The sequence below is a fragment of the Corvus cornix genome, chromosome 2, assembly GCF_000738735.6.
Source record: "Corvus cornix cornix isolate S_Up_H32 chromosome 2, ASM73873v5, whole genome shotgun sequence".
Classification (NCBI taxonomy): Eukaryota; Metazoa; Chordata; class Aves; order Passeriformes; family Corvidae; genus Corvus; species Corvus cornix.
Genome location: NC_046333.1, coordinates 152,896,277 through 152,918,592, shown reverse-complemented (window position 1 = coordinate 152,918,592; position 22,316 = coordinate 152,896,277). Strand labels below are relative to the sequence as shown.

The following is a 22,316-nucleotide window of genomic DNA, read 5'->3' as shown; positions in this document are numbered from 1 at the left end:
TAGTGGTTTATCTGTACTTTGGGTTCCCAACGCTGCCACAGTGACAGAAATTTGTCACAAAGGGAAGATTGGGATGAACGCTGATCTTTCATCACTGCAAGCCACAGGTGTGAAAGTTTTGGGAAGGAAACCCCTGAAAGTCTGACTGGTTTTGCAATCCAGCCACTCCATGGCAGAATTCCCCTCTCAAAGGAACACCAGGGCCTGCTCTGCCACAGGTACCCATGGAATTATTATTTCCCTCCTCCCAGAATCAACCTGGCTGCTCCCATTATGATCCTTTTGCCACAAAAACACATGAAAATGACAAATCATTTAAATAAAAGATTTTATTAAAAATTTTCTTCAGGTTCACAGAATCACTGAGTTTGGAAAAGGCAACCAAGACCATCAAGTCCAACCTCCAGATGAATTTCCACCATGTCCACTAAATCACATCACAGAGTGCCAGATTGGCCTGGTCTTTGAACACTTCCAGGGCTGGTGACCCCACCCCTTCCCTGGGCAGCCTGCTCCAATGTTTAGTCACTCTTTCAGTGGAAAAATTTTTCCAAATGTCAAACCCGAGCCTCCCCCGGTGCAACTTGAGACCATTTCTCCTTGTCCCATCACTTGTTGCCTGGGAGAAGAGGTTGACCCTCACCACACCACAACCTCTTTTCAGGGAATTATAGAGAGCAAGAAGGTCCCCCCAAGCCTCCTTTTCTCCAGGTTGAGCCCTCCCAGCTCCTTCAGCTGCTCCTGGTGCTCCAGACCCTTCCCAGCTCTGTTCCCTACCCTGGACACACTCCAGCCCCTCAATGTCCTTCTTGTCATGAGGGCCCCAAAACTGACCCCAGGACTGGAGGCGCCTCACCAGTGCCCAGTATTGGGATTCCACAATCTTTGGTAAGTTCCAGAGCTGTGTTTCTCAAAGCCAGGATCACTTTTCCTCACATTATGTTGGTGCTTTGCTGGATTTATCCAGCTCTGGGTGTTTATCTGTTGTGCCCTCTCCAGCTCTGGAGCAGATGCTCTGATAGGGCTGTTCCAGAGCTGGGGATTTGGGGAGATGGATATTTCCCAGCCTTGGGCAGTGAGATGGTGGATCTGCCCTGGAACTGGGAGTGCTGGGAGCTACCTGCAGCTGCTCAGTGCAATTAGCATTCTCATTAACTAGCATTTAATGCACTTGCTAATTGCCAGCTAGTAATGAAGTGTACAGGAGCGTCAGATTTACTGAGCAACTTCTGGGATCTGGGAACTTCCAGTTTCATGGAAATATGGATGATTTTTGCTTTTTTTCCTAGTTTAGAAGATGTCTTTCAAAAAGACCAGCAAATGGTAAGTCCTGATTTTCAGCAAACTCTCCTATTTCTGTCTCAGAGATTCTAGGGAATTCTGAGTCCACTTCCTCCACCTTTAAACTCCCAGTGAATATAATTATTGCCACTTTTTGGAAATACTGTCTTATTTCAAGGCTAAATTCAACTAAATTAAATTTCCAACTCTTTGATTCATGCAACTTTCTCTTGCACAATTCCAAATGATAATGTTTTTTCTCCTTGATATCTCAGGTATTCTGTTAAACGCTGAAAAACTACACAAGAAATCTGCTCTTTATCCAATTTCATGAAATGATGTGATTTTGCACCTTAAAGCTCATACAGGATGATGGAATTATGGAGTTGTTTGGGTTGGAAGGGTCCTCACAGACCATCCAGCTCTACCCCCTGCCATGGGCAGGGACACCTTTTGCTATCCCAGGGTGCTCCAAGCTCTGTCCAACCTCCTCTTGGACACTTCCAGGGACGGGGCAGCCACAGCTTCTGTGGGAAACCTTTGCCAGGGCCTCACTACACTCAGAGTAAGGAATTCCTGCCCCAAATCCCATCTAAATCCACTCTCTTTCAATCCATTTTTCCTTGGGATAAAAATATTGAACAATATTTGCCCAGAATCTTCTCTTAAAGTGATTGCAGTGAAGATAAAATTTACTGCAAATCCTTTGCTCCCCTTTCAAATTAGAATTTGCTGGACTGAGACAGGTTTTAATTGATGTTGGATGTGTCTTTTTGTTCCTTTATTTGGCAGCAGCTTCAATCCTGAAGGCACCTGGTTACAATCCAGAGGAACCAAAGTAGGTTTTATCATCATGACTGTCTTTATCACTCAGACATGAAATCTCCTTGAAGAGATAACAGGTTTCTTTGACAAGCCCTACTTTCCAGAGAACAAAGTCATCTGGTGCTGGAGAAATACTTTTAACTTTGAATTTTCTATTTTGGTGAACTTCTGAGTTAACAGGGATTTTACTTTTTGAGGATGAGACTTTACAGTCCGGCATTTACCACATGGAATCACAGAATATCCTGAGTTGGAAGGAGCACACAAGCACTTGATGAAATGTCCACAGGCCCTCATTCCTTTGGAAGGTCTCCAGATTTTGCAAATGTGTTAAGAGGAATTCGATCCCAAAACAGCTTCTAAAACTCTTTAAATTTTTCTAAGAAGTTGAAATATCAACTTCCATACTGCTGAAATTCTCCAGTATTTCATTGCAACACCTGTGGCCTCAGCTGGTGAAAAATTCAAGTGGAGTAACCTGGTCTAGGAAAGTGTCCCCATGGCATAGGGTTGGAATGAGATGATCTCGAAGGTCCCTTCCAACCCAAATCATTCCATGATTCCATAAATGTTTAAAGGTTAAATCTATTGGATACTTACTGGCATAATGAGATGCACTAATCCAGGTGCACTGGGAATATTGCAAGACTCAGCCAATGGATTTTGACTACAAACCTGGGGTTCCCAAATGATGGGAGAATTTTGGTGCCTCCAAACATATGCCTTCTGCATAAAGGAATTTAAAGCTCTGTTTTTTCAGCCCAAATGTGTTTTTAGGTGGTGCTCTCAAACAGTGGCTCCCCCATCACGCCTAATAAAATGTAAAAGATAAAAAACCACTGTTATTTCCATGATATGTTCTCTGCAGCCAGAACACCGCAATGTTCTCTGAAAATTCAGGAGAAAGATGTCATTTTCTGCTTCTTTGTCCCCACGATCCAGAAGGCAGAGCGAAGGTTGACTGCTGTGCCACTTCCAGCCCCATTTCTTCTCCATGTGCAGAGAGAGAGGCAATTTTCTTATTGGCACAGCAAAGTGCTGAATTCTTTAATCTGTTTGTCCTTTCTGCAGCAGCACCTCCACTCGCTAAATAACCCGGGGATGGCAGCAATCAGAGTAGTGAGGCAAAGCAAGGTTATTATGAGCTTGGTGAAATGTATGAGGGATGTAAAATGTGAGACGGAGAGGAAGAGGAAAAAAGAATATCCCAGGGGCACATTTCATTGCTCAGGAGGCATCAGGTTGAGCAAGTTACAAATCAGGTGTCATCTTAAAAGGTACCAGACACTGACACAAGTGGAAAGCTAAAACAACAGCTCTTTGAATATTACAGGCAGCAGCTTTTGGTGTTTTAGCGCAGTCCTGAAAATGGAATTGTGCATTGTGCATTGGCAGTGACTTCACTGCTGGACAGCTCATATTTTGCTTTTCTTTGGGCTTTTTTAGCTCTTGCTGGTCTCTGTTCTGACTAACTGGGGATACTGGTTGGAATTAATCTCCAGAACATTGGTGATGGTAGATTTGTGGCCTAGGAAGGTCAGCTTAGCATTTATCAGCTTGCAGTGACCATCCCACTGTTTGCACATGAGCAAATTTGGATTAATTCCAAGCTTTGAAAAGAGAGAGTTGAACCACAGGTTGCAGGAGTATTTGTTGCTCCATCCCTGGAATTGTTCAAGGGCTTGGATGTGGTTTGGAACAACCTGGTCTAGTGGAAGGTGTCCCTGCCCATGCAGGAGTTGGAACTGGATGATCTTTCAAGTCCCTTCCAACCCAAACCATTTTCTGATTCTTTGATTCTCTGTTTCTACTCTGAACTCTGTTTTAACACCTTTCTCTATCTGACCATTTTTCCACATTCCAGTCTTCAGCAAAAGCACCCCCTAAATAAATAAGTTGTTCCTAAACCAATCAGCCATAGATCAGATTTAATCTAAAGCTTTTAAAAGCTGACCTCTCTCAGCTCTCTTCAGGATTTGGCCAAGGGCTGAAGTTCATCTTGGCTCACTCAATGTGCTCCAATCCCTTAAGCTCTAATCCTTAACACCAGAGAGTTTGTCGGTGTAGGAGAACCCTTGCTCAAGTTCAGAACAAGTTTTGGAACCTGAATTTGGATGTAGAGGGACTGTGGCATTCATGGTTCCAAGGTTCTCTTCATTGAATGCAGAATTACCAAACCCTGGAGCAGGAAAAATGGAAGAGATGGGATTATTTCTAGACCTATAATGTGTGATCAGAAGGTTGAGGGACCCCACCTGGAACACTGTCTCCGTCTCTGGAGATTCTGACATAAGAAGGATGTGGAGCTTCTGGAGCAAGTCCAGAGGAGGCCACGGAGATGCTCCAAGGGCTGGAGCTCCTCTGCTCCAGAGCCAGGCTGGGAGAGCTGGGAATGTCCAGCCTGGGGAAGAGAAGGCTCCAGGGAGACCTCAGAGCCCCTTCCAGTGCCTAAAGGGGCTCCAGGAGAGCTGGAGAGGGACTTGGGACAAGGGATGGAGGGACAGGACAAGCAGAAATGGCTTTTAACTCACAGAGGGCTATTTAGATTGGATATTAGGAAGAAATTCCTTATTGTGAGAGTGGTGAGGCCCTGGCCTCTGGTTTTCCAAAGAAGCTGTGGTTGCCCCATCCCTGGAAGTGTCCAAGGCCAGGTTGGATGGGGCTTGGAGCAACCTGGGATAATGGAAGGTGTCCCTGCCCATGGCAGGGATGGAATTCCATGATCTTTAAGGTCCCTTCCAACCCAAACCATTCCATGATTCGGTGACTGTGGAAGGCACCACAAGAAGCCACAAGTTTGCCCTGCAGAAGAAAGCTGTGAAGAAACTTCGTAATGCTGAGGTGAGTCTAATGGTGGTGTAGATTTCCCAGGAATTTCAGTCTCTTTGAATAGAATTCTTTAAAATCAGCTTAGACTGATTTTTCCAGGAATGAGGAAAGCCATGTAAACAAGACAGAAGAGACAAACACCTTCATAAATTTAGGCTCTCAGATTTAGGCTCCATTCAGATGAAAACTGCTCTGGAAAATAGAGTCACATCTCTCTTGTTATTTATTGGGGCTGAGCAAAGAGACCAGATCAGTACCAAATAAAACCCTCAAGGTGAAGTTGAATGTGCCAGGCACCACTGAGTACAAAAAGATTATTTTTCCATTGTTTTGTAATTCACAAATTTGATTTTCTGGTCTGCAGCACAGAGCAGAAGTTGCCCTGTTTGGTTATAAAATCCCCTTACCCAAGTCAGGAAAAGAAAAAAAGGATTCTTCCCCCCAGATTCTACCCTCAGGCTCATAAACACCAATCTGGGCAGCCCTCAGGAATCTGATTTCCATTTCTGCAGTGAATACCTATTCTTAGCATTTTAAAATGCAAACAGCACCTTTCTCATCTCCTCAGCCGAGACTCTGACATTCCCTACTTTCCCTGTGAACTGTGGATGTGTTTCTCCCCTCATGTAGTGCATGGATGGCTCGTGCTCTACTTTAGCAGTGAGGCAGAAATAGAAGTGTCCACATGCCTGTAAATCCCCTTTTAGAAGGCAGAAAATCCCAGTTCCTCCAGCACCTCCAAGTCCACTCCATAAATCTCAAGTGGGAATTTTGTCTCGGCAGAGCCCAGCTTTGGAAATCATGCACATATTGAGGAACTTTGCTGGAAAAGTGGGGTAACCCAGTGTTATTTTTAAATGATGTCTTCATAACTTGTTGACTTTCTGTGATATTTTCTGCAGCTTCCACATCTTGCTGGCTGACCAATTTATTAAGGATTGTGTGTGGAATACTGAAAGGAATTTCTAACCACTCTGAATATTGCTGTTCCAGGGAGAGATAAGCTTCCAAATATTTTTTGGAAGTGGGAAACTTTATCAGGGCATTTTTAAAAGTATCATGAAGTCCCTCCAGATCCTGCATCTTCATTTCTGATGAACACATTTCCCAACCCAGAAATGAACCCCCGTAATAGGAGACCTTGTGGAAAAGGGATTTACTATTTTCCTTGTGGTCTGCAGCAGAAAGAAAAAGCCCAGTAGCCTATTTTGCATAGAGTCTGATCAAACATTGTTTTCCTCTGGTAAACTGGAAAGTTGATAATGCTTTCACTCAAAGGGAGTGTTTCACTTCAGTGCTCGGATTTTGATTTACGTTCAAAAGTACTTCTGATGGAATAAATGTCATTTCCAATCAGAAAATCAAAATATTTTTTAAATGAGAGGCTGCATCTCCTACACATTTTCTGCTTCCTGCTGTTTTTTGTTTGTCTGTCTGAGACCGAATAATTTGTGAAACTAAGACAAACTCTGGAATAATTCTGAATTTACAAACCAGGCAATTTTCATCTGTTTTTAACATGAGAATTTAGGTCTAGTGGAAATTTTTAGTGGCAAGGGTGACTCAGGGCTGGAGCTTTACACTAAATACTCTTCAGAGCTGTGACCTCACATCAATGTGTCTGGCACATAATATTGGGACTTTCAGAGCTGCTACATTATCAATTAAAAACCCCATAACACTCTTAATTACCATTTAAATATGCCTTAGTTAAATTTCTTACCATGTTAAATTGCAATGAGGGATGACAATTTTCAATCTAAGCTCTGTTCTTAGTAAATTCCAGCAGGTCTCTGATTTCTACACAAGAACTATGGCTAAATGTGGCCTTCGCTCTCTCCGTGTCGAATGAGCTGATGCCAAAAAAAGGACCATTTCGAGTTGCTTCTAAATGCAAATTATTCCCAATTCCAGCTTTAATAAAGATCTTGTCACCTGAATTAGTGGTAGATTGAATTAAACAGATCAGACTCAAACCCACTGCCCCTTTACCAAACCATCCCAAGAAACCAGACAAGAAGCAACCTTCAAGTCGCCTTTGAAACCCTTGGAATTCTTCCTTTTTAAACCCCTGGAATACATCCCTGAGAGAAACAGTGGTTGTTGCTATTTCCCGGGAGGTTTTAGTGTGTCCTCTGGACAGAGAGGACTTCTCCCTATAGAGACAGAATCATTTCCCCATGATTTTGGTGTCCTGAAATGTGTTTGGATTTTCCAGGCAAGCACAAAGGGAAAGAAGGTGGTTACTTACCACGGAATCATAGAATAGAATCGTACAATGGTTTGGTTGGAAGGCACCGTCAAGACCATTTCATTCCAACCAGGTTGATCCAAGCCCCATCCAACCTGGCCTCGAACACTTCCAGGGATGAGGCAGCCACAGCTTCTCTGGGAAACCTGTGCCAGGGCCTTACCACCTTCTGAGTACAGAACTTCCTCCTAACATCTGATCTAGATCTCTCCTCGTTTAGTTTGCTGGCACCTTCCTGGATGGAGCTGGGCACCCTGAGAAAGTGGGGTGAAGGTGTCTTTTAGTTATTTCCAGAAGCACTTGTGATGCCATGATGATTTTTGCCTTTTCTTTTATACCCCTTTTATATAACTTCTTATAGCTTTTGTATTCTTAGTGGCTTTTAGCCTACATTCTTAGACTTATTTTGTCAAGCTAGGAGAATAAACTTCTTAGAAGCTTCGTAGTTAGGGATCAGAAAGCCCCAGACACCAAGGTCCTCTCCAGGACACATTTTGTAAACAAAGATAGAACCATCCAGGGGAAGGTTCCTTGGGGAGGGGGGCTCACTCGAGCCTCTCATTGGGGAATCTTTGATAGATGTGCTAATTAATAACACCTATAATGTTATACCCGATCTTTTTGGGGTGTGCATTGTGGCGCATTCCACCTGGATGTGGTGCACCTAAGGATCCTTAAAATAAATACAGAAGTATAGGAGAAGTGTTCACTAAGGATGTCTGGACTTCAGGTGGCTCTCTTAAAAGCTGTTTATTGCATAGGCGAAGTTACAGCATTTCAGGGAGTGGGAGTCCAGAGCCAGCCCTACAGCTGCCAGCTCCAGCTGTAGGCATACCTGAAGCCACTTTCTGTTCAAGTTACAAAGCATTTTATACTTTTCTTTGCAGAGTATCTTAATACATAACAACCAATAAGCACCATACACAATACTTTACATTTGCCTATAGCCTATAATAGCTACTACCATCACCATATTATAGTCATTATTATCCAATCACAAGAGTAAGTATGTTACAATTTAAGCTTACAATGGAAAATTCTCAGACCTTTCTTCTACCTGCCACACTGACATTTCTTGTTTGCCTGCGATATCTCTCTTTTTGGTAAAAACATGTTTTCTATTTACTTATGCTCTTCTTGAGACTTATTTACTTGGTGAAAAACGTCTTTGTTTGTAGTCACATACCTTTGTCCTAATCATAAAAATCTCCTTCCGACTCATCTCCAACCTCTGCCTTCTCAGTTATTCAGTGACCACTGGTTCAGCAAAACATCTTTTACTCTATATCAAAACTTGCTTTCATTTCTATCTCATCCTCAGTTTCTACATTCAGAGATCTTTCTGCCAAGCCTACATATCTGTGAAACTTTCTTAACAAACTTTCATCCTTCCCAACACAGAAGTAAAATCACTTTTTCCCTTCTAACTGTGTTTGATTCTTGATTTTAAAACCAGGAAAAGGCATCACTTGAAGCTGGACATCCAAATCACTGACTAGAATTTATCCATCGTGGATGGGCTAAGGCTCACCACGTTTCCTTGTGCCTGAGGATTCCCACCAACTCCATACTTGGGTGGTCCTTGGGATGGGACAGGGATTTCCATAAGGAAAGAAAAATACTAGGAGAGGTCAGGACCTGGATGGAATAGGCAGATGGGAAAGACCTAGAAACAAAAGCAGAAGTGTGATTCAAGGTGCCATCAACCAAGATATGCCCCTTTTATTGTTATTTTTATTACTATTATTATTGTTTTTATTAGTACTATTATGATCTATAAATTGGGAAAGTTTCTCATTCAGTAATAAACTCTTTTTTTCAAGGAGTTTATTATTTATTATCCTATTTTAGAGCTGTGTGTCCAACACAGTGTCTGATCTGGGCTGTGGCAGATAAGAGAAACAAAGATGTCCATGGGCAAAAGGTCACATCCAGCATTTCACATCCTTAATTTCATAGCCAAGTTACTAAACCCACCAGAAGGATGGGACACTGCAGACTTTGCCCTTTGGAAAAGAGTTTTAAGCAGTCTGGACCTGTGGGGGTTTGTGACATCCAGCTCAAAGTTCTTAGGCCAGGCAGGGTTTAACCCACCTCAGTTCTGCCTCAGGTTGCAGCAACCAAAAAAAGTTAAAAGAAAAATTTCTGGTCCTGTGAAAGAAATGGGGAGTGGGGGCACTTTTCTATCTTTAGGGAGGACCATGACTAGGCTGCTTTCTTGGCAATCTAATGCAAGAACCAGGATGGACTGTGTCCCTGGAATTGCTAATTTAGAGGAATTTGGGTTGGGATCCACCTTAGAGAACTCCATCTGAGCTGGTCACATTCAGTCCCCTTTTTAATAGAATTATAGAATGGTTTGTGTTGGAAAGGACCTTTAAAGGTCTTCTAGTCCAACGCCCTGCGGTGACCAAGGACATCTTCAGCCAGATCATGTTGCTCAGAGCCCCATCCAACCTGACCTTGAATGTTTCCTGGGATGGAAACTTCTCTGGATAACCTCATCTGGTGTTTAACCACTCCCAACACGAAAGATTTCTTCCTTAGAGCCAGTCTAAATCTCCCCTCTTTCAGTTTAAAACCATCACCGCTTGTCCTGTCCCTACACACCCTATGAAAAACTCTGTTTCCATCTTTCTTATAAACCCCCTTCAAATATTGAAAAGCTTCAGTAAGATTTTCTTGGATCCTTCTATTTTCCATGATAAATAATTGTTACAGTGGGGATACTGCAACACGTGTATCAGACAACAAGGCCCGTGGAAAAGAGATATATATGGACCGATTCTTGACAGATATTTTCAGAGATACTTATTTTCTCCAGTTGTTTTCAATGTTAAGTTTTAAATCTCTTTTTGTTAAAAAGAAACGGGTGAAATGTTGGGGTCCCTCCCCCCTGCCATGTGGCCCCCAGAGGGGCCCTGAGGGGAGGCACGGAGTTTCCCTCGCCCCTGGTCAGCCTCGTTCCCCATCGGTTGTTTTGTGTTCCCCTGCGCCGGCAAGGACCCTCGGGTCCCATGATTGTGACAGTTCCTCAGCAGATCCCAGCCATGCGGCTGGAGAAATAAACATCTCTGAAAATATCTACCAAGAATCAGTCCATAGATATCTCTTTTCCACGGGCCTTGTTGTCTGATACACGTGTTGCAGTATCCGCACTGTAACAAATAATCCCAACTCTCTCAGCTTTTCCTCACAAGGGCAGTGCTCCACCCCTGTAAAGGAATCAGACGAGTGAAACTTTTAGGCTTCCTCTGGCATTAGAGCCTTTTCCAATGCACATATGGAAAAGGTTCAGGTTGTTGGCGTGCTGGGAATCGTAGGATCACAGGATCTTTTAGGTGGAAAAGACCTCTGAGATCACTGAGCCCAACCTTTGACTGATCCCCACCCTGTCACCCAGCACATGGCACCAAGTGCCACATCCAGGCGTTTCTTGAGCACCTCCAGGGATGGTGACTCCTCCACATCCTGACCCTGCAATGTTCTTGCCCCAGAATGAGCTGAAAAAAACTCGTTCAGGTATGAACTGTTCACCTTGCTCCAATTTCTCTCCCCCAGCTCTGAGTTTTACAGACTCAACTCTTCTTTTTTGTCGTAAAATCCTCGGTTTCATCAGACAGCCCTGGAGGTGATGGTGTCTGCCAGACTTGCTGGGGCTGCAGAGGGACACACTTGTCACTCACCCAGAAGGAAGGTGGCCCTCACAAAATAGAGCTTTTTGGCGTGACCTACATTGCAAACACCCACCCACCCCACGTGTGGGCTGTGTCTCCTCCTGGGGGAAGCCCAGCAGCTGCGTGGGGGTTTTATCCCAATTAGTTTTCACATTGTCAATTGTGATAAGGAGATATCCTGGCATGTCCTGCATGACAGAATCCTGCCAGCAATAGAGACTCCCACTACTGCTGGGAAAATATCCTTTATTGGCAAGGCTGGCCACAGTTTTACAGATATTTGTGCTATTTGGTGGAAAGAATAATTTTTATTTTAAGAATGTATATCTGCCTCTAAGCCTGGGTACCTATAATCCCTCTCTACATACAATACTTGGCTGGCATTTCTCAAACTCAGCCATTTAATTAACAGAAGTTCGGGGTTTTTTTTAATCCCTATGTGTTATCAGTTACCAGCCTGTTCTCTTCCATTTTAGGAAGGAAAAAGCTCTCAGATGAAACCTCAGGCCCCTTCTCAGAGGTTTAATCATCAGGAGGTTGGATTCCACATCCCTGGAAGTGTTCAAGGCCAGGCTGGATGGGATTTGGAGCAACCTGGTTTAGTGGAAGGTGTCCCTGCCCATGGTAGTGGATTGGAATGAGAGGATCTTTAAGGTCCCTTCCAACCCAAACAATTCTGAGTCTATTGCTGTTATTTCTGTGTTGCTGGAACCAAGTGAAGGGGGAGAGTGGACTTGCACTGCCCACATGACCCAGAAGGAAAGGAGAATGTCCAAAAATCCACAACATCCTCCCTACGTGTGGTGGGTCATACCCAGAGCTCCAAAAACACCACCTGGGTGAGGATGTGGCCTGGAATCCCCACCAAAAATAGTCCAGGTTTCACTTTTAGGCTTCACCACCCATGGGAAATGCCAACTGCTGCTCCTCCACCTTCTCTGTGGACAAATCTTCCTGTCCTCTCCTAATGGACACAACAACCCCCCGCCACCCACTTCTGCCTGCATTAGGAAGGTGGGAAAATTATGGCCTTTCTACATCCTGGAGAGATGCTGGGAAAAAAGAAAAAAAGTTGGCTAAAAGCAACCAGGCTGTGGATTTGCAGGCAAAACTGTGCAATTAGTTGGTCTCTGTTACTCAAGATTGTGAGAACAGAGTGAAATGCAGCAGATGGGGGAAGACTCAGCAAACACAGAGTTTGCTTGTTTTCAAAACTTTCCAACAACATATTTTTTTCCATTTTTTTTTCTCCCTTTCCCTTTGGCTGTTGCTTGCTGATCATAGTTATATGTTTGGAACAAATCTAAAGCGTGACAAATGCACAGATTAGCAGCTATTGAGAGTTTTTAGGGGTGGTTATCTTCCCTCTACCTCGTTAAACATCAGTAGAACCTTTATTTGGAGTATAACTGAACTTCACCCTTTAATTTGGGACAAAAAAACCGCTAAAGGTGGGTAGATTAGATCAGGTATTAGGAAGAAATTCCTCCTTGTGAGGGTGGTGAGGGCCTGGAATGGAATTCCCAGAGAAGCTGTGGCTGCCCCATCCCTGGAAATGTCCAATGCCAGGTTGGGTGGGCCTTGGAGCAACCTGGGATAGCAGAAGGTGTCCCTGCCCATGGCAGAGGAGTTGGAACTGGATGATCTTCTAGGTCCCTTCCAAACTTAACCATTCCATGTTTATCTGATGAAATTAAAATCCTTTACTAACAGAAATATAGGGTTTGGTGCTGAAACAATTTAAAAATTCTTTGAGGGCCAAACCTTTTCCCCCTTCAATTTCCTCTGTATTAAATAAAAAAGAAGCCCTTTCCTTCATAACCTTGTATTTAGGCTTGTCTTCCTTTAAGTGGGAACCCTCAGTTGAAGGATTTTCCATTTTTTAGGGAAGGGATGAAGCTTTGAATTCCTAAGAAATACAAAAACCACCCTTTGCCACCAGCTCTAGGACATTTCAATGGGAGAAGGTCTCAGTGAGAGGGATTAAAGAAGACATAAAATAATCCAGGGAGCCATCATGAAGGATAAAGATTATTCACAGATTTAATTATGTCCATTTGCATAATTGCTATCAGTGACAGAGGTTTACAGGTGAATCCCTGGAATCTCCCCCTCATGCTGCTCTTGGGTTGATCATTGATCCTGAAAAAATTTTTTCATAGGGAAAAGCTGTTGATGGGGCAGAAGGTCTGACCACCCTCCTGAAAACCTCAGGTGGCCCCGATTTTCAGCCATCCCCAAAAGAATTGGGCATCACAGACTTCCCAGAGCAATGAGGAGACTGATGGAGCCTTCTCCCCCAGTTCCACCCCTCTAAAACCATGCTGGGATAAAATACCCTTTAAATGTCAGATGAGAAGGAGCTTGCAAGTGGCTTTACCTCCCTCCCTGGGGATATTTCTGACTCCGAAGGGTCTCCTGACTCACAGGCAGTGCCCGGGGGGCTGCATCAGCCACCTCCTCGGCGGGGGAAGGCAGGTGGGCCAGGCAGAGCCCCGGCCCCACGGGGAGAGAGATGCTTTTAGCTCTGACTCATCCCTGAGCTGCCTTTGGAGGGAGAGGCAGCAGCTTCGGAGAGTGGGAGTTGCTCTGCTATTTTCTGTTTACCGGCTCTGCTCGCTGTCATTTCCCACCTGGGGCACAAGGGGTTTGAAAGCCAGAGTGCAGCATTTTGTGGCTGTAATGGTTTTTTTTTCTCCTCTCCCGATGAAGGGTGAAAGTTTGGTGCCAGCAAGAGAAGCTGGAAAATGGAGAAGGGGAGAGGGGGAAGGAAAATCATGTTTTGGGCAGGGAGGGCATATCACTATTATTTTACATCTGGACTGTCCAGAGGGTTTATTGGCAGCTGTTAACTTGAGAAATATGGGGGGAAGGGGAAAAAGGAGCCTTCCTTGCCTCCAGATCCTGGCTGGATGTTTGATCCTGGACACCTGTGTCAGTCCTGCCACACAGGGCCCAGATAAGCTACCAAAAGTCCCTTTAGGTCAATGTTTCTACGCCTCAAAGCTGTCAATCTTCCCATCAAACTTGGTGTCACTCAGGTCCATTTCCCGCTGGATGCATTATCCGTGGAGAATCAATTGCACAGCTTGGGGCTGGGTTATTGATGCCATTATCTTGTTTATGGCTTGTGGACATTTCTGGCTTAAAGCAGTGCCCTTCTAACAGCCGAGTCAAAGAGAAGTCCAATTATTCCCGTATTTCAGATGTCAAAATGGAGATGGAGCCACTCAGGTTGCTCCACCAGGCTTGTGTTATTTGCAGGGCTTGATCCTGTCTGTGTTTGCTGGGAATGGCATAAAATGGTTTTATGTGGAAGGGACCTTAAAGATTAACCTGTTTTAACTCTCCTGCCATGGGCAGGGACACCTTCCACTATCCAAGGTTGCTTCAAGCTCCGTCCAACCTGGACTTCAACACTTCCAGGGATGGGGCAGCCACAGCAACAGGGAAGAATTTCTTCCTACTATCCCATCTACATCTACCCTTTTGCAGCTTAAAACCATCTCCTTTTCCTGTCACAGTTTGCCATTGCAAAAAGCTCCTTTCCAGCTTTCCTGTATCCCCTCTTGGGTACTGGAAGGCCACGATAGAGTCTCCAGGATTCCTGGTGAGCAGGTTCTGAAAGTTCTTCTCAGACAGGCTGAGGACTTGAACCTCATCTCCTGTCTAACTCCAAGAGCAAGATCCAATTTATTTCTCACATGTCTCCAGCAACAAACTTTTATGCGAGTAGGTTGGCTTAGCCAGGAGAGATTTCCAGGCCTGGATCCTAAGTGGAGACCTCTCAACTACCTGACTTCCAAAAAGATTTGGAGGCTCATGTTTCCCCTTTCCCAACAAATCCCGTGAAATACCTCCAGCTGGCGCTCACAGTCTCAGACCTTGGCAATGAATGTCTGTCTACCCAGGGAAGCTCATTGTGCATGGCAGGAGCTGCCAAATTCACAGCTGGGGCTTAGCCGTGAGAAATAGTGGAATTTTGGAGGAGAAGCCATGGGAAGTTGCAGCATACACCTCATATGTGAAAGGGGTGAGTACCTGGAGGAGTCTCCCAGGGTTGGAAAAGTAATTCCCAGTGCTGAGATACAGCTGCACGTCAGGATTGGATCACAGCTGTGATATCCATGAAAATGCAGAAATTCCCATCCTCCACGCGTTTCATTGCCACATGCCATAATCCTTTTCCATCTCTTACATTCAGGTTTCTCTCCTTGCCAGAGATTACCTGTTTTTTAAGGACAAAGAATGAAGCTGAATAATTCACCCAGACTTTAGACAGGGTAAAGCTTTGGATCCCACCCTTGAAGCAGCCAGATCTAATGTGAGGAGGGATTCTTGAGTGCTGCATCCAGTTCTGGGGTCCCCAGCACAGGAAGGACATGGAGCTGTTGGAGAGAGTCCAGAGGAGGCACCAGGATGATCAGAAGGATGGAGCAGTTCTGTTGTGAGGAAAGGCTGAGAGAATTTGGATTTTTCAGCCTGGAAAAAGAGAAGGCTTGGGGTGAACTAATTGTGGCCTTCCAGTACCTGAAGGGGCTGAATAGGAACATGGAGAAGGATTATTGACTAGAACATGAAGTGACAGGACAAGGGGGAATGGCTTCAAACTGAGTGTAGATTTGGATTGGATATTAGGAAGAAATTTCTTCCCTGTGAGGGTGGGGAGGCCCTGGCACAGGTTGCCAAGAAAAAGCTGCAGCTGCCCCATCCCTGGAAGTGTCCAAGGCCAGGTTGGAGAGGGCTTGCAGCAACCTGGGATAGTGGAAGGTGTCCCTGTCAATGGCAGGCAGTGGAACATTATGGTCTTTGAGGTCCTTTCCAACTCAAATCATTCCATGTTTCTAAGATTCCATGGATCTTCCACGGGAATGAAGCACATGAGTGAACTGATGACTGAGCGAATTGATGATGTCAAAGATACTTCAGCTTTTTCCTCCACTTCCCCATGTTCTGGAGCTTTTCAGGATCCTGGTGTAAACTTTAGGGAAACTTTGTGGTTTCTCTGCTTTCCTTCTGAGCTGAGGGAAGCCAGAGGGTGTCACCTCTTGGAGGTGTCCATTGCTTACATTCCCAGATCTATCCTCACTCTACACCCAGATTTTGGAGTGCTTTGGATGAGGGCCCTCTCCAGGTTCCCTCTGAAATCCCTGGCACAAGGAATGCTCAGGAATGTTCAGGAAGCTGGAGCTGGATTCCCAAGCAGCAGCACAACCAAACAACACATTCCTTGTTCTTTGCAGCTTTGGGGAGTTTGATTAAAAATCAAGTTGTTAAACAAAAACATTTAGAACATTTAAATGGGCAAATTTCTCTTATTTTTTGATCCCAAACCCTTTACATTTAAGCACCAATTTCCCCCCAATCATTTCCAAATGCCTTGCTTTTTAAAACAATTGAAGACGGGGAAAATGAGGTGTTACTGGATGCATACTGGGGAACATAACACTTATTTATTGGAGAGGCAGCGATGAACTACATATGTTACATAATTATATAGAAGATAGCAAGATTGCTGTGTTCTGAAACAAAAAAGTGCCAGCATTTGGAAAGAAGAGGGATCATTGGAGGCAATTTATGTAGTTTAGAGTGATTTAAGTGCAGTTAAACAATTGCACATTTTGGTGCAATATATGACATAATAGCCCAAGAGAACTGAAAAGTTTTCAAGTCTGTTTTCCATGTTGGCTTCCCAGCTGATGGTCCATCAAGGAAATCTCTTATTTGTGGGAAGAGGCTGCTCCTGGCCTGGGTTTTCTTCAGATTTGTTCTCTCTTTCTTTGTTATGTGGTCAGTCACACCATTCACAGTCAGTGTTGAGGGGAATGGGTTTCTCAGAGAAGCTCTGACTGCCCCATCCCTGGAAGTGTCCAAGGCCAGGCTGGATGGGGCTTGCAGCAATCTGGGATAGTGGGAGGTGTCCCTGCCCATGGCAGGGGGTGGAACTGGGTGATCTTAAAGGTCCCTCCCAACCCAAACCATTCCATGGTTCTTCTCAGAGGGGTACTGGGCAAACTGGTTTGAATGGTAAAAGTTTGAAAGCTCATTGTGTTCCAACAGGTTTTGGGAAAATCTGAGCCTCAGCAGAGCTGAAGTAGCTCAGCTGGGAGAGCGTTAGACTGAAGATCTAAAGGTCCCTGGTTCAATCCCGGGCTTCAGCAGCCTTTTCCTGCAATTTTTGTGGGCCCAGGGCTGGGCTTTCCAGTACAAGAGAGAGACCTGGACATCCCGGAGATATCCAGCCAAGGGCCAGCAGGACTGGAAAGGACTGGAGGGGACTGGAGCATCTCTGGTGTGGGGAAAGGATGAGGAACTGGGACTGCTGGCCTTGAGACAGTGTGGAATTCCCCTTCTTGACATATTCCCAAGTGGTCCTGGAGGAGTGGCTGTAGGTTCTGCTTGAGCAGGGACCTCCATGAGGTCCCTTTGGACCTCAACCAGTCTGAGCCTGTGACACAGGGACAGGGTTTTACAATTCAACTTTTTCAGCAAAAAAAGTGAGATAAAGTGATTTTTGTTCCTTCCACTGCCTGTTCCCAGTCCTATGCCATGGACTGCCCTATAAACTGGTGGTAATGTTGGGTCAACGCAGTTTGGGGCTGTTTAGTCTGGAGAGATTCCAGAGGAAACCACAAAGGTTAGTAGAGATGGAACTTGTCTTTTATGAGGAAAGGCTGAGGGAACTGGGTTTGTTCAGCCTGGAGAAGAGAAGCCTCCAGGGAGACCTCAGAGCCCCTTCCAGTGCCTAAAGGGCCTTCAGGAGAGCTGGAGAGGGACTTTGGACAAAGGATGGAGGGACAGGACCCAGGGAATAGCTTCCCACTGCCAGAGGGCGGGGATAGATGGGATATTGGGAAGAAATTCTTCCCTGTGAGGGTGGTGAGGCCCTGGCCCAGGTTTCCCAGAGAAGCTGTGGCTGCCCCATCCTTGGGAGTGTTCAAGGCCAGGCTGGGTGGGGCTTTGAGCAACCTGGGACAGTGGAAGGTGTCCCTGCCCATGGCAGGGGGGTGGAACTCAATGATCTTTAAGGCCCCTTCCAACCCAAACCACTCCATGATTTTATGATGCTTTTAGGACAATCACTCATGCTTGACCACCTCTGCCAGGCAGCGTTCCAGGCTTTGAGCAGCACCAGGCACAGCTGCAGAGTCATCATTACCAGCAGAGCTCAGCTCCTTGCTAGAATTAATCGAGTCTGCTTAATTAAAAGTTTCTCCCCTTTGCCCTAAATGTTAATCCTTTCTCCAGCCATGGAATTGCACAGGGGCTCTGTGAGTTGACTTCCTGCCTGTGGTGGGGACATTTTGGGTCAGCGAGGCACTGAAAGAGGGACTGGATCCTCCTCTCCCTTCACTCTTGCCCTCTCCCCAGAACAGCAGAAACAACGCTTTGACATCACATTACATATTTTCCTTCTTATGAGCCCTTGCAAACATCTTGATCCCGGGAAAAATTGAAAGAATCTTGGAAATAACTTTTGAACTTCAGAGAAAAGGAAATAAATAAAGCCTGTCTGAGACAGATTAAAACTTCTCATTCATTAATGGTAGAACTGAGGTGAGACCTGAGGAAGACCTGCTCTAAACCCTGTAACATATTCCTGAAAAATAAAAGTGTCAGGGATGCAGTGGTGACTGAGACTGTCATGGAAAAATAGCTGTAGGTGCTGGGAAGACAACACAGTCAGGGAATACAATAAAACCTGGAGACCAGGATAGGCTTGGCAGCTCATGGTTATCCATGGTTTGGAATGGCTGCAGGGGGTTGCCAGGTGGGAACTTTTGAGGTATTTGAGACATTATCCCTTCTTTTGCAGAGCCACAGTGTGGTTCCAGATGGATCTGAGTGTGGATGTTGCAATGCAGAGAACTTGTCTCGCTCCTCATTTGCAAAATCTGCAACTAAGAAAACCCCCAGGGTCCTGGTCTCTCCCATGGCAGCCCCTCATTCCATCTCGTTTTCTGCTTGGCTCTCCATAATCCTAAAATCTGGGATCATTTCCTCTCCAGACAGACTGAGCGTCATGAAGGACAAAAACACTTCAGGAGCCTCAGGGATTGCTGAGATTGGATTTAAGCAGGAAATAGAACGAATTTCCAAGGGCAGTCTCCGGTTTGTGGCTCGGATACCTGGGAAAAGGGAATGGATTGACGGAGGAATGGTCGTAAGGCAGCAGTAAAGAGGGACTGACGTCAGAGCTCCTCATTTCCATTTCTACGTCACCTAGCAACACTCCAGTTAAGGACTGAACTTCCGAGTCATGGATTCCCTGGGAATTTTCCCATTAGGTGGCACCACTGGCCTTGGGAAGGCTTTCATCTGCTCTGACTCCATCCAGCCAGATAGCCCTAAATCCAAATGCATTGATCTCCCTCTCAAAAATTCAGGAAAAGCTGAAAATGAATCAGATTTGTGAAGACCTAAAAGTGCTGTGGGTTATTTATTGTAATTAATTTGGAAATAACTTCTGATAGGACTCAGCCTATCTCTGCACTGGCTTAATACAGATTCTGGAAAACCCCATGGAGAGACGAAACCTGGTTGCTCTGGGCATGACTGAAATGATCCTGAAGGTCCTTTCCAACCCAAACAATTCTGTGATTGGGTCAGGAGTAGAGATTTGCCTTTTTGGCCTCTGAGAAGTCAGGTGAGATGAATCCCACCCGAGAAACCTTTTCAAAATTGCTGAGTTTTACAGAAAAAATGTCCTGTCAGATCTTCTCTTGTGGTCTTTGCTCCCTGTCACACGAATGTGCCCACCTGGTCTTCCAGGAATTTGGAAATCGTCATTGCTGGTACAGCTGGTCAGTGCTCACAGCTCTTCAGGGAAGAACAAACCAGAACTATTTCACAGAATTAGAGGCACTGATGTTTCAAAATAGACATTGGTCTGTTTTGATTTGCCTTCAAAGACAGAATCTTTGAAGAAAAATTAAGCCTGGAGCAAGTCCACACTCCAGACATTAAAAACCCTTCAAAGCAAAGTTTTACATGCAAGTAAACACTTAGGAGAGACTCCAAAATAATCAGCTAAGAAATCATCTGTCTGTGCAATTCTCACTTTCCTTCAGCCTCCAAGTGTGGAAAAATACACCAGGAAGAGTGTTCTGTTCCTAAAATCTGATCCAAGCTGTACTTGTAAGATCCACAGTCACTGAGCTCAAGAAATTGCTCCTTTTAAAACCTTCTGCAGATAAAAATAACCAGCCCTGCTCTGAACACACAGCCTGGGTTTGGGGATGATTTTGCAGAGGACGCAGCGTAAGATTTTTTCCTCATCCTCCTTCATGGACAATAGGAAAAACTTACTGGGGCCAATCCCCAACTTCCTTCTTCTTATGGATTCTGAGGTCCAGGTGGAGATGAAGGAGACAAGGATGGCTCATTCCCATTTCAGGGCTGAGGCCTAATCACCCTCCTGTGGCTCCAAATTCCTGGACAGTATTGTAGATTCCTCTCATATCAGCAGCTCTACCAGACACAAAATGGAATTGGTTTTTGGGAATTGGTTTTGGGGTTATGTTGTCTGCTGGCTGTGGTCTTTAGCCACGCCCTGGATTTGTTATGTGCACCTTTTTTTTGGCACTACAGAGATTTCAAAAGCTGGATCTGGAATGTTTTAGGTCACATAGAGGAGGTAATTTATAAATCAAGAAGCAGAAATTCTGTAGCACTGCTCAGCTATCCAAAAATTCTCCATCTGACAAGCACAAAGATGCTGAGACCCTCAGCCACCCATGACCAATACCTCAGTGACCATGGGTGGGATCACCATCGGGATCCAGTGCTAGAAGTGGTCTTGGAGGAAGAAAACCCACTTAGGGAATGATCCTGGTGCCTGGATATTTCAAGAGCTTCCATAGCCTAGTTTGGGAGCCCGAGATATCAGGAACTGTTATCTAATAAATCTCACTGAGGAAATATCAGCTGCTGTCAAGATGAACATTCCAACCCAGATTAAATATATTTCTGACACCTTTCACTACCAGATTTTTAACAGACATGGAAAATTTACTGTGCTTTTCACATATGTATTTTGGGAAGATGTGAATTTGGAGCTGGGAAAGGATGGGAGATTGTCCTGAGAGCCAATTATTTGCAGGATAAGCTGGTGGGCTGGCCAAACATCTCCCATATCACTGCATGAAGATGCCTGGTTCCTGTTCCTTAGGTGGAGAGAGACAGATTGGTGTGAAAAGATTGGCCAGGCTCCATGGATAATTCCAGATCGTCCCATGGGCTCTGTGAAAAGGTGTCAGGAAATTCTGTCTAATGCTACTGCTCCCGGCTGGTTCCCACATCAAGGCTGCTGTTTAATTCCAGATTCTGTGTTTTATCACAGAATCCCAACATGTTTTGGGCTGGGAAGGACCTTAAAGATCATCTCTTTCCACCCCCCTGCCATGGGCAGGGACACCTTCCACTATCCCAGGTTGCTCCAAGACCCGTCCAACCTGGCCTTGAACACTTCCAGGTGTCTTGAGCCATTCTCTCTCCCGTTCCCAGAAACAATTCTTTGATTCCCAAGCTAAAGTCAACTAAAATCTGTCAACTAAAGTCAACTAAAGGCTGAACAATCCTCGTGTTCCAACAGGTTTTGGGAAAATCTGAGCCTCAGCAGAGCTGAAGTAGCTCAGCTGGGAGAGCGTTAGACTGAAGATCTAAAGGTCCCTGGTTCAATCCCGGGCTTCAGCAGCCTTTTCCTGCAGTTTTGTGGGCCCCAGCTTGGGCTCTCCAGCACAAGAGAGAGACCTGGACATCCAGGAGAGATCCAGCCAAGGGCCAGGAAGGTAATTACAGAATGGGTCAGGTTGGAAGGGACAACAGTGAGGTCATCTGGTGCCACCCCCTGCTCCAGCAGGGCCATCCCAGAGCACATGGTGCAGGATTGTGTCCAGACAGTTCTGGAATATCTCCAGGGAGGGAGACTCCACACCCTCTCTGGTCTCTGTTCAGGGCTTGATCACTGCACAGGGAAGTTTTTTCTGAGGTTCAAGTGGAACTTCCTGGGCATCAGTTCCCGCCTGTTCCTCTTGTGCCATTGCTGGGCCCCCTGGAGCCGAGCCTGGTCCATGCTCTGAGCCCTCCCTGCAGACAGGGACAGACAGGGATGAGGTTTCTTCTCAGTTGTCTCTTCTCAAGGCTGAACAGGCCTGACTCAAGGTGATGAAAAGACTGGAGCCCCTCTCTTATGAGGAAATGATGAGATGGATTGGTTGCCCTGAGAGGTTGTGGAGTTTCCATTCTGAGAAATTTTTAAAAGTCAGGCTGTGGTCCTGGATGACTGGCTCTGGGTGGCCCTGCTGGAGCAGAGCGTTGCACAAGAAGATGTCTAGAAATCCCTTCCAACTCTTCAGTGAGTAGAGGACAAAGACAAAATTTTATGTGTAGGGCAGAGAAAAGCCAGGCCAATGTCATCCTCAGGTTTTTCTATCAGCAGTGTCCACCTGGCC

At 45.3% G+C, this 22,316-nt stretch overlaps 2 non-coding genes across 2 annotated transcripts; both read left to right on the top strand.

Moving 5' to 3' along the window:
- The first annotated feature begins 16,951 nt into the window (after window positions 1–16,951).
- Window positions 16,952–17,024, top strand: TRNAF-GAA. The gene has a single exon. It is a non-coding gene; the product is annotated as a tRNA-Phe (tRNA).
- Window positions 17,025–21,485: 4,461 nt separating this feature from the next.
- On the top strand, window positions 21,486–21,558 carry TRNAF-GAA. Its single transcript has one exon. It is a non-coding gene; the product is annotated as a tRNA-Phe (tRNA).
- Window positions 21,559–22,316: the final 758 nt, after the last annotated feature.